Raw genomic sequence first — 12,580 nt, forward strand, 5'->3', positions numbered from 1 at the left:
AAGGTTCCTTTTTTGCACGTCCTCCACAATACTGTTGTGATTATTGAAGACTAGGAGGCCCCAGTGCACGAATTTGTGCATGGGTGGGGTACCTAGGCCCTGGCCAGTGATCAGGTTGATCAAGGCCGGGCCAGTTAGAGCCCTGCTCCGTGGAAGTGGGGGGGGGGAGAGGAGGGAGAGGAGAGACGAGCACGGGAGGTTGGCTGCCTGCCCCAAGGAGGGAGCTGGCTCTTGGCCACCCTGGGATAGGGGCCGTGTCTGCCACCACCCACCCCTGGTTCCCTGTCTCAGTCTGGGGCCTGAAGGCCCTGGCAGGGTTGAGAGAGAAGGAGACAGTCACCGGGCTGGTTGAGAAAGGAATGGACACCGGTGGCCCACCACCATGCGGTTCCCTACCTCCCCGCTTCCTCTTTCTCTCGCCACTGTGCTACGGGCAGGAGGTGGACCAATTGGGGCCTGCTGGCCGGGGGGAGAGATAAGGTGTGGGAGGTTGGCCACTGGCCCCGAGGAAGGACCCAGCCTTTGGCCCCCCTGGGGAAGGGGCCATGCCCACCACCACCCATTCCTGGTTCCCTGTCCCAGCTTGGGCCAAAGGCCCCGAGCGGAGTCAGAAGAGGAGGTGACAGTTGCCGGGCGCGTAAGGAAAGAACGCTGGGCGCTAAACACCGCCAGCCGGCCATGGGAGGTTAGCTGTGGGAGCACACTGACCACCAGAAGTCAGCTCCTGCATTGAATGTCTGCCCCCTGGTGGTCAGTGTGTGTAATAGCGACTGGTTGACCGGTCATTCTGGTTGTTCAGTCGTAATGGTCACTTAGGCTTTTATATATATAGACTAGAGGCCCAGTGCACAAAACTCATGCACCTCTGGGGTCCCGCCCCCTGCCCCCCCTAATATTCATGTATTTTTGTATATGTGTGTATGTAGGTATATATTTTTTTGTTGTTAATCCTCATCTGAGGACATTTTTCATTGATTTTTAAAGTAGTAGGGAAGGTGAGAGACAAAGAGAGAAACATGGATGTGAGAAAAACTCATCAATTGGTTGCCTCCTGTACATGCTCTGACTGGATTGGGCCGAAACAGTGCCACCGACAGGGCCGACTGCTGGCAGCCTGCTGGGGCTCAGGCATTGAGTGTATGGTGATTTTCTGTTTCTGCACCCACTTCTGGTAGAGGTTCCATGGTAGGAGCTGCTGATGTAGCGACCACTTTCTGTCTTGATCTTCTTGTCCTCCTATCCTGAATGCCCCACAAATGGCTTCTTCCAGTCCCACTTGAGCTGCTGCTGGCCTCTGGTCAGGTTCTGGGCCTCATCCCCCATCAGGTCCAGGACAGCACCAGACACCTGCTGCCTAAAGGTGCCCTGTCGCCACCAAAGCTCAGGCTCTGTTCACTGTTGAAGTCCTTGGGCCAATAGGGGACATAGAAATCCTGGTCTAGTGGCCAGGCCTCCTCCTTCTGCCTCTTGGCTCCCTACTCAGGTCCTGATTGCTGCTGCCGTTTCCGGCCCATGACCTCTGTGAAGAAGTCCTCCACGCTCTCTCCCTCCTCCTCCTCCTCCTCCTCCTCTTCCTTCTGCTCTTCCTCCTCCTCCTCCTCTTTCCCAGGCTGCTCTGCCTGCCAAGTTGGGCAGCTTGGGGCTGGGCCAGCCAGACCCTCCTGCTGCTCCTGCTGGCCCTGCTGGAACCTGGCAATGGCCTTGCAGTCCTTCTGCCATTTGGCCCGCATCACCAGGTTGCTCAGGTCCCGGCTGGAGGTGTTGATCTCAAAGATGGTCGCTCGCGAGCGGTACTGCTTGATGCTGTCCACTAGCCTCAGCCGCTGCAGCTCCTCCTCCTCAAAGCTCAAGCTAAAGAGGGGGTGCAGGGCCAGCCCCACTAGGTCCAGCTCCTTGGCCCTCTTTATGGACTCTGGTGAGGGCACTAGCTGCGAAGGCACGTACTGCTGCTGGGAGTTGTAGGCCATGCAGCCCAGGTCCCACAGCTCCAGCGACACCCCCAGGATATTCTGCAGGTTGCAGTCCTTGTCATCCATCATGCTCTGTGGCACCCAGCACACCGTCCACGACTGCACCTGAGGGGTCCTCCTGGGGGCGGGGGAGGGTGAGGGCACAGCCCAGAAACAGGTGCAGGTCCAGCAGGTAGGGGATCTCATCTGGGGCCACCAAGGAGTAGGCTGTGCCACTTTGGCCAGCCCGGGCCACATGACCCACATGGTGCAGGAAGAGCTTGCCCTTGGCCAGGAAGCTGAAATTAATGATGTTGTCTAGCAGCAGGATGTCCAGGTCAGTCATGATGAAGGTGAAGCACTTGCCATGGGTGAACTTGGTCAGGTTGATCTTGTGGGCCATCTGGTTCAGGGTGCTGTAGATGTGGGTGAAGCTCACCTGCTGGAGCGGCCTTGGCCCTGCGGAGACCAAGCGGCTGGGGGAGGCAGACGCTCAATGCCTGAGCCCAGGATGGGGGTTGGGACAATTGGGGGCAGGGCCAGCTATGGGAGGAGCCAATAGGGGCTGGATGGGGCAGTTGGCCACTGCAGTGCACATCATAGCCAATAGTCGTTCCGCTGTTTGGTCAATTTGCATATTAGCCTTTTATTATATAGGATAGCCATTCTGACAGTTGTGAGATGATATAGCATTGTGGTTTTAATTTGTATTTCTCTGACAATTAGTGATGTGTTGCATATTTTCATATGTCTATTAGCCATCTGTATGCCCTCTTTAGTAAAGTATCTATTCAGACCCTTTGCCCATATTTAATTGGATTGTTTGAATTTTTTGGTGTTGAGATATATGAGTTCTTTACAAATTTTGGATGTTACCCCCTTATCAGATGTATCATTGATGAATATATTTTTCCATTCAGTGCATTGTCTTTTCACTTTGTTTATGGTTTCTTTTGCTGTGGAAAATCTTTTTGGTTTGATGTAATTGCATTTGTTTATTTTTTCTTCTGTTTCCCCTTGCCTGAGGAGATATATCAGAAAAAAATTACTAAGAGGAACATCAGAGATTTTACTGCCTATGTTTTCTTCTAGGAATTTTATGGTTTTAAGTCTTATATTCCAGTTTTTAATCCATTTTGAGTTTATTCTTGTGTATGTTGTAAGAAGGTGGTCTAGTTCCATTTTTTGTATGTATCTGTCCTATTTTCATAACACTCTTGGATCCCATTGTATGTTCTTGCCTCCTATGTCAAATATTGATTGACCATATAGGTGTGGGTTTACTTCTGGGTTCTCTATTCTGTTCCATTGATCTATATGTTTGTTTTTAAGCCAGTACCATGCTGTTTTGATTACTTTATCCTAGTAATATCAGGTAGTGTGATTCCTCCAACTTTGTTCTTCTTTAAATTCTATGTTATGTTTAAGTGTTTGATAATTTATTCTGAACAAGGATTGCAATTTTATGCTTCTGTCTGTTAGTAATTTTGCTCATAGTTTTGTATCATTTTGGTTTTTTTTGTTGTTGTTGTTGTTTGTTTGTTTCAGGTAGAAGAACACTCTTCAGTGTTTCCTGTAATGCAGCTCTTATGCTGGTAAATCTCTCAACTCTGTATGTCTGGAAAATTCTTTATTTCTACTTTATACCTAAAGTATAACTTTGCTGGTTATATTATTCTTGGCTGGTGATTCCTCTCTTTCAATAATTTAAATATTTGATTCCACTTTCTCATAGCTGTAGAATTTCTGCTAAAAAAAAAAAGAAATTAATGGACTTTCCTTTATATGTTACTCTTTTTTGCCCCGGATGTCTTGAGAATTCTTTTTTTATTGTTAATTTTTGTCAGTTTTAATATAATGTCCCTGAGAGAAGGCAGTTTTGGATTGAAATAATTAGGTGTCCTGTTAATGATGAGGAAAATAAGACATTTTTGGAGGGGAGACCAGCAGCCTGACTCTGTACCTAGTTAATTAGTATCCCTAATGCACATTCCTGTTAGCCTATAGTCTGGTCACTGCCCCTTCCTTAATTATCTGGTCTTGCAAGACCTGTTTACCTAAATACTCCCATTTTACAGAGGCCATAAACCATGAACAATACACAACCCCCACAGGGGGTTATCAGCACTGGCGCCAGGCCAGGGCCTTTAGGTGTGGTCTCACGGCTCCTATCCCAACACACAGGGCTTTTTGCAAAGCCCACAAAAGGTCAGCAAGTCTGATCCTTATTTTGGGGGGACAAAGAAACCAAAGGGTATAAAGAGAAAGCTTCCTCCATATTGGTTTGCTCAGGATTTGGAAACAGGCTCCCCTGAGTCATGGTACTAGCACATCTGGAAATAAATGGGTTTTTCCTGTATCTCCGACTACTCTTGTGTGTATTTTCCAGCTGCCTGGTAAATTCTGTAACATTAGCTTCTTATATTTGAGGATCTAGTTCTTTCCACAGGTTTGGGAAGTTTTTATTAATTATTGTTTTGAATAGTCTGTTTCCTTCTCCCTTTCTTCCCCTTCTGGTATAGCCATTATTCTTGTATTGCTTTTTCTAATGGAGGCAGATAGTTTTTGTAAAGTTTTTTCTATTTTTTTAAAAACTCTTAATTCTCTCTTCTTCCACCTGAGTCTTTTCTAGATTTCTGTCTTCTATGTCACTAATACTTTGCTCCATCTGGCCTACTTTATTCCCTAAGCTAGCTATTTTATTCTTCCTCTCTTTTGTTGAATTCTTCAGCTCCAGAATTTCTGCCTGGTTCTTTCTTATAGTTTCAATATCATTATTTCAGTTCTCTTTTTATTCACTGATTTTATTTCTTTTTTTAAAAATATATTTTATTGATTTTTTACAGAGAGGAAGGGAGAGAGAGATAGAGAGTTAGAAACATCGATGAGAGAGAAACATCGACCAGCTGCCTTCTGCACATCTCCTACTGGGGATGTGCCCGCAACCCAGGTACATGCCCTTGACCGGAATCGAACCTGGGACCTTTCAGTCCGCAGGCCGACGCTCTATCCACTGAGCCAAACCGGTTTCGGCTGATTTTATTTCTGAATTTGTTGGATTGCCTTTCTGAGTTTTCTTGTATCTTGTTGAATTTTTTCAGAATTGCAATCTTAAATTTGCTGTCCCTTAGATAACATTATCATGTCTTTATGTTTATTTCTCAGAGATTTATTTCATTCCTCAATTTCCTTGTTATCTGGTTATTCATTGTGCTTGATAGGTTATTTCTCTGGATATTGTTTTGTTTTGTTTTTTTCTTTCCAGCCCTTTTACAATTTGCTGAGTAAGGATTTCACTGCCCAGTGGGCAACAGGAAGATGGGGTGGGCAGATTCCCCATCTGCAGAATACTTCGTTTAATGCTGGTGGGTTTTGGAGTGCTACAATTTTTTTTTGCATTGTTTCTCTGCCCTTAACCATGGGCTCAGCTTCAATATGTGCCAGCCACCCAGGCCCAGCTGTCTTGCTCCTCTGGTCTGGTCTGCCTAGTGGGTTCTGTATCCCAGCCCTTCACTGCTATCATATCTCTTGGGGCCATGTTGAACCCAGGCCCACACAGTTTCTGCCTCTGTCCTTCTCCCTCTATACCCATTCTCTGCTATTTTCTCAGAAACACCCACATTTCCAGTGCTCCTGCGAGATGTCTCAGACTTGTGTATTTAACAAGGAATACTTTATTGAATTGTAGTGGTCTAACTTGTAACTTCAAGGGGGGAGACTTGGTAGCACCATCATGCTGCTGATGACACTGCTCAATAGTTGTAAAACTCATAATATACAATGAAAATTTGCATATTTGCATCATAAAAAGTTGCTTCTCCTCAACTTATAGAAGGTAACAACTAACTTTCATGTGTTTAAGTTTTTTAGATCTTCTGCAAGTTTCTTCTATTTTTCTAAATAATATGCTTCATACTGTTATTTCTTGACTTAATAAAATTTAAGCAATATTGATTGATTTCCTGCTATCATAAATAAGGATGTTGCTCATTTGAACTGTATTCAACTAGTCAAACATTCTCCTCCAAATATAATGTTATCAGTAAGATCAATTGCAATCCTAATCACCCTAATATTTGTGAAGTCCAGAACATGATTCCATGTGGAGCCTCACCCAGGATAAGTCTAAATATTTAGGAATTACATAGCAAACGAATAAACTGCTTAATAAAATATGTTATAATCTTCTAATTTGAAAAACATACCTACTGCGCATTAGAAATTTCAGGTTTGAAATTAGATTATCTGACTCTTTAAATCTAGATGGAATTTAAATGGAACCACTCTTTAATGTCATTTCACAGAGTTAGAGAAAATCTAGATGCACCCAAACAGTATTTGTATATATAAAAGACTAATATGCAAAGTGTCTTCTCAGGAGTTCTACCAGGAGACCAGGAGTTTGATCCCTCACCATGATGTGTGCTGACCACCAGGGGGCAGCGCAGAATGAAGAAAGGCCCTGGCCAGCAGCTGGCAGCTGGCAGTTGGGGAAGTGAGGCCCTGGCAAGCAGTTGGCAGCTGGGAAAAGGAGGCCCTGGCTGGCAGCCAGAAGGAATGCCCCAGCCAGCAGTTGGAAGGCCACGATTGGCCCTGATCACCAGCCAGACCTATGGACCCTACCCATGCATGAATTTCGTGCACTGGGCCTTTAGTCCATGAATAAAAGTCAGCTACATCTCCAGTGTCAGTTTCATAGGAGCTTAGAAGAAGTCTAGATGAAATAATGCAGCTTATGCTTAAAGAACTTCAGAGTCACAAACACTTCTTAAACCTAACTTCTAGGTGGGAGAGCAAATCTGAATGACAACAAAAATATTTATTAATAAAACCTGATGATTATTCTCAAGTATGAGTTTAAATATAGATTTAAAACCCAACTATCATAGCTAGTCTCTATTCTAAGACATTACACATAAATTATCTAATTTCATTCTTCCCCCAATATGTTGAGATGGGAGTTTTGTCACCCACCCTTCTATATGGTGGAACACTAACACTTAGAGGAGTTAAGTAAATTGTAATAATGGAGCCACAACTTTAGCTCAGCTCATCTGATTCTAGGGACTTCTGTCTTTATCACTATGTGGTCTGCCAATGTCTCATTTCCTGTGTTTGTTTTTACAACCCAGTAGTTTGACTTCAAGTTGTTATCATGAAATTCCTCTTTTCATATTCAGTAGTCTCTTTTATATCTATGATTTTGATAGAATGATTGCTTCTAATCAGATTTATGAAACTGATTTTGGAAAATTGTTTAGATAAATTTTTAAAATTAGATTTAAATTGACTTGAGTTCATTATTTTAACTACTGAATCATCTTTTAAAAGCATTTTTATTAAAATTATTAGGGGTAATATTGTTTAATAAGATTATATAAATTTCAGGTGTACAACCTTTTAGTACAATATCTGCATATACTCCATTGTGTGCTCACCATCCTGAGTGCAGTCTCCTTTCCTCACCATATATTTGATTCCCTTTGCCCCCATCGCCCTCATTCATTCCCCTTCCTATCATTCTGTGTCTCTATGAGGTTTTTATGTGGTTTTTTTTTGTATGTTTGTTTTGTTTAATTTGTTGCGGTTTTATATCCCACATATGAGTGAAACCATACAGTTATTTTTAAATAAGTTTTAGAAAGTATCCATGGGTTCTAGGTTTCTGAATCATTATATATTTGAAACTACCTTTAGGTAATTATTAAATAACAGCTTTACTGTGTATTGGATTTTGGAGTCAAAATATTTTCTCCTCAAATCACAGTACCTATAACTTAATTGTTTGGTAAGCTGCTGTTGTAGAGGAGCAGTCTAAGGCTTCTGTGGCTTTTGTTGTTATCATTGTTCTTCACAGTAAGCTATTTTAATTCCTGATTGCAAGGAAGATTTTAAAATATAATCTTATATGCAAATTTTGCTTTTTATTAATTCCATTGGTCCTAATATATTAATTCTATTTTTTATTTTACAAAAGAATAGTGATATTGTTTCTAAGTTTCTTTTTTTATTCAAAATTGTGTAATTTTGTTCTTTTTTGTTTTTTGTTATTGTTCATTAATTTTCTTTTTTAAGAATACCAATTATTCATGTATTACATCTGTTACCTAATGTCCCAATTTCAGTCATCAGCCTTTTGTTTCTCTTTATTCTCAACTTTATTTTTGCATTCTTAGAGAATCTTCTAAAGCTTTTTACCTTATTTGTTGAAAATACTGTATTATTTTCTGAAGTGAAAAGTATGTGTTTTCCTCTCTTCAGCATCACAGAGTATTTGAGATCCTGTGTTTCTAATCCGGATGTCAGAGAAAAGGTGGGCAAAGTGCTTTGTTACTTTCTTTGGGTGGGCAGGACCACTTTATTTTGTGGTAAATCATTCGTAGACTAAAGATAATTTTTAGTAATCTAACCTCCTTGTGTTTAGAGTTACTTTCTCCCAGATTCTGGCTAGACACTAACACTTTATGTGTTTGTTAATCAAGTTTTGAATTTCCATCATTTTTTCCCACCTGCATCCTGATAGGTATATAAGCTGAAAAACCTACAACTTAGATGCCATTATAAATCATAGCCATTGCTACACTTGGTCTTTTAAAAATTGAAGTGAAATTGCCATAACATAACAGCAACCATTTGAGAGTGAATAATTCACTGACATTTAACACATTCATAATGTTGTGGAACCACAACATCTGTCTAGTTCCAAAACATTTTCATCACCTCAAAATAAACCCCACAGCATTAAGCAGTTACTCCACATTCCCAGCTCACATCTCAGCCCATAGAAACCACCAATCCTCCTTTGTCAGCATGGGATTACCTATTCTGGATATGTCACGTAAGTGGAATAATAAACCATGTAACCTTTGTATCTACTTCTTTAACTTAGTTCATTTAGTTTTTGAGATTTACCCATGTTATGGCATACTAGAGGCCCAGGGCACGAATTCGTGCACGGGTGGGGTCCCTCAGGGTGGCCTGTGAGGATTGGGCCAAATCCCGCAGTCCAGTGCTGCCTGCAGCTCCTACCTGTGTTGAGGGATGTTTAATGAACCGAAGACGCAGAGGTAAGACGAGCACACAGGCGATTGATGCCAGGCAGAGGGCTACAGCTCGCTCAGGCATGTAGCAAACTCTGTACCCTCAACCATTGCTTTTATTGAGGTTAGTGCGTCAGTAGTTAATCAACAAAATTTTGTTTTGTTCTATATTACAATAGCGCATTGAAGACACTTGCAGCTGTGCATTCCCTTTTCTGCTCTATCCATGACTTTTTAATCTTATCTTTTCTCAGGGAGGTAAATGTTCTGGGAACTCAAGATTGTGAGCAATCATGACCCAGCATGACTCTCTTGCAAGTCACGTGGTGAACATTCACTTCTTGGCAGGACTTCAGATCCTTGTTTACAAATGTCCAGCTACATACCTGCCACTCCGCTCATCCTGGCCCCACTGTGCCTGCTGCGAGCTCACGCCCAATCAGTCCCGATCGGGAGAGGCTCGTGCCACCGCAGCAGCACTTGGCAGCCATGAGCCCTGCATCTGGCACCCTCCCAAGGGAAGTGACCTAGGGGATAGGGCTGAAACTGGCTCTCTGACATCCCCTGAGGTGTCCCAGATTGCAAGAGGGCACAGGCCAGGCCGAGGGACCCCACCGGTGCACAATCAGGGCTGGGGAGGAACCGCAGGAGGGCTCCAGGGCATGTCTGGCCCATCTAGCTCAGTCCCTATTGGCAGGACCCCAGCAGCAAGCTAACCTACCGGTCAGAGCATCTGCTCCCTGGTGGTCAGTGCACATCATAGCAACTGGTCGACTGTCTTCCCCCTGGTGGTCAGTGCACGTCATAGCGAGTGGTTGAGTGGCCTTAGCATATCATTAGCATATTATGCTTTGATTGGTTGAACAGTTGACCAGTCACCGGATGACCAGACACTTAGCATATTAGGCTTTTATTATAAAGGATATTTCCATTTGTGGCCAAATGATATTTATATATTTTATATAATTAAAAAACTGTGAGATATATTTTTAAAAATAATTTGTTGATGAGCATTTATGTTGTTTCCATCTCTTGGCTATTGTGAATAGTGCTGCTCTGAACATTCTTATACATGTGTTTGCTTGAATAACTATTAATTTTTGAGGATATGCCTAAGAATGGAATTGCTGGGTCTTATGGAAATTCTATGTTTAAAATTTTGAAGAATTGCCAAACTGTTTCCCACAGTCACTGAACCATTTACACTCCTACCACCAAAATATGAGTATCCCAATTTCTCCACATCCTTACTAATACTTATTGTCATTCCTTTTTATCACCGGCAACTCAGTTTGTGCTGAGTGGTATGTCATTGTGGTTTGGATTTGCATTTTTCTAATAGTTAATGATACTGCACATCTTTACATGTGCTTATGGCCCATTTACATATCTTTTTGCGAGAAATGTCTGTTAAAGTCCTTTTCCCATTTTTAAATGGGTTGTTTGCATTTTTGTTACTGAGTTGTTGAGGATTTTTTGCATCTATGTTCATGAGAGATATTGGTCCAGTCTTTTTTCTTACAATGTCTTCACCTAATTTTGGTATTAGAGGATTCTGGCCTCATAGAATGAGCCAAGATGTATTTTCTCTGCTGTTATCTTCTGAAAAAGATTGCAGAAAATCAGTATAATTTCTTCCTTAAATGTTTAGTAGAATATACCTGTGACCCATTTAGACCTGGTGTTTTCTCTTCTTGCAGGTTACTAATTTAATTTATTTAATAGATATAGGCTTATTCAGGTTGTCTGTTTCTTGTGTGAATTTTGGCTGATTGTGTCTTTGAAGAAATTTGTCCATTTCACGTAGGTTGTAGAGCAGCCGTGGGCAAACTACTGCCCGTGGGCCGGATCCGGCCCGTTTGAAATGAATAAAACTAAAAAAAAAAAAAGACCGTACCCTTTTATGTAATGATGTTTACTTTGAATTTATATTAGTTCACACAAACACTCCATCCATGCTTTTGTTCCGGCCCTCCGGTCCAGTTTAAGAACCCATTGTGGCCCTCGAGTCAAAAAGTTTGCCCACCCCTGTTGTAGAGTGTGCAGGCATAGAGTTGTTCATAGTATTATACCTTTATTATACTTATAATTTCCATGGGATATGTATTAATGTCCTCTCTTTCATTTCTAATATTAGTACTTTGTGTCTTCTCTAATTTTTAAAATTATACTGGCAAGAAGTTTATTCATTTTATTATTCTTAGCCTTTGATCTTATTGATTTATTCTTTATATCTTATTGGCTTCCTATTTTCAGCTGCATTGATTTGGGCTTTAATTTTCAAAATTATTGAATCTATTGGGTTTATATTAGCTAATAAAATTATATAGGAATTTGGTGTATATTGTATTCTGTGTTCACCACCTAAAGTCTAGTGTTCTTTCATCTTCATTTATCCCCCTTGTCTCTCTTCTACCTCTCACATCCCCGTTTCCCTTTGTGATTCACCATACTTGTGGGAAACTGATATAGGGTTAAGCCTCGGACTGACCTGCTGGCAAAGTCACAAACAAGTCCTAGCTTAAAGGGCACAGTCCTCTTAGCATAATTAAGCTTGACCTTATAACACTCCCTAGATCTTATCTGGGAAGCTAATGGGCTGAGGAAGTGCAAGAACAGTGTAAACAAGTGAAACTCACAAGAACTGTGTAACTATGGTAACCACTACCTTGTATACCTCTAAGTATAAAAAGCTTGGTGAGGCCTGAGCACAGTGGAAGTCCTTCTCCCTGAGTTGGACTTGCTCGCCTGGTCCCCCAATATTCCCAAATTATCTTGTGTCTTTTCTTTTTCATTTGTTGTGCGGCTCCTCTTCCAGACCCGAACCCTGAACCACGCAGGACGTGGAGGGAAACACTTACGACACATACTGTTGTCTGTGTCTATGAATTTTTTTTATTGCTTAATCTTTTCCATTTTCACCCTTTTCACCCAGCCACCCATGCCTCCTCCCCTCTGACAGTTGCCAATCTGTTCTCTGTATCTATGAGTCTGTTTCCATATCTTTGCATGCTTTTTTTTCCTGTTCATTAGATTCCACATATAAGTGAAATGATATGATATTTGTCTCCCTCTGACTGGAATAATGCTCTCCATGTCCATACATCTGTTGAAAAAGGTAAGAGACACATCGATTGGTTGTCTTCTGCATGTGCCCTTACTGGGCTGGGGATCAAACATGCCACCCAAGTTTGTGCCCTTGACTGGAAATCAAAACTGTGACCCTTCAGATAATGGGCTTGTACTCCAACCACTGAGCAATACTGGCCAGGGCTTCAGTTTTCTTCTTTTGATTGATTTCTAGTTTAATATCTTTATAGTCAGAGAAAATGCTCCATTTTATTTCAATCTTCTTAAATTTATTGAGACTTATTTTGTGGCCTAACATGTGGTCTATGCTAGAAAAATGTTCCATGAGCTCTTGAAAAGAATGTATATTCTGCATATTTGGGGTGAAATGCTCTGAAGATACCAATTAATTCCATCTGATCTAGTATGTCATTTATGGCTGCTGTTTCCTTGTTGTATTTTTGTTTAGAAGTTCTAATCATTGAAGTCAATTTCCTTACATAATTATTACTGTCAATCTCT

At 41.7% G+C, this 12,580-nt stretch overlaps 1 pseudogene; it reads right to left on the minus strand.

Moving 5' to 3' along the window:
* Window positions 1–1,036: 1,036 nt before the first annotated feature.
* On the minus strand, window positions 1,037–9,391 carry LOC102419195 (annotated as a pseudogene).
* Window positions 9,392–12,580: the final 3,189 nt, after the last annotated feature.

This window comes from Myotis lucifugus, unplaced genomic scaffold (assembly GCF_000147115.1).
Source record: "Myotis lucifugus unplaced genomic scaffold, Myoluc2.0 scaffold_2448, whole genome shotgun sequence".
Lineage (NCBI taxonomy): Eukaryota > Metazoa > Chordata > Mammalia > Chiroptera > Vespertilionidae > Myotis > Myotis lucifugus.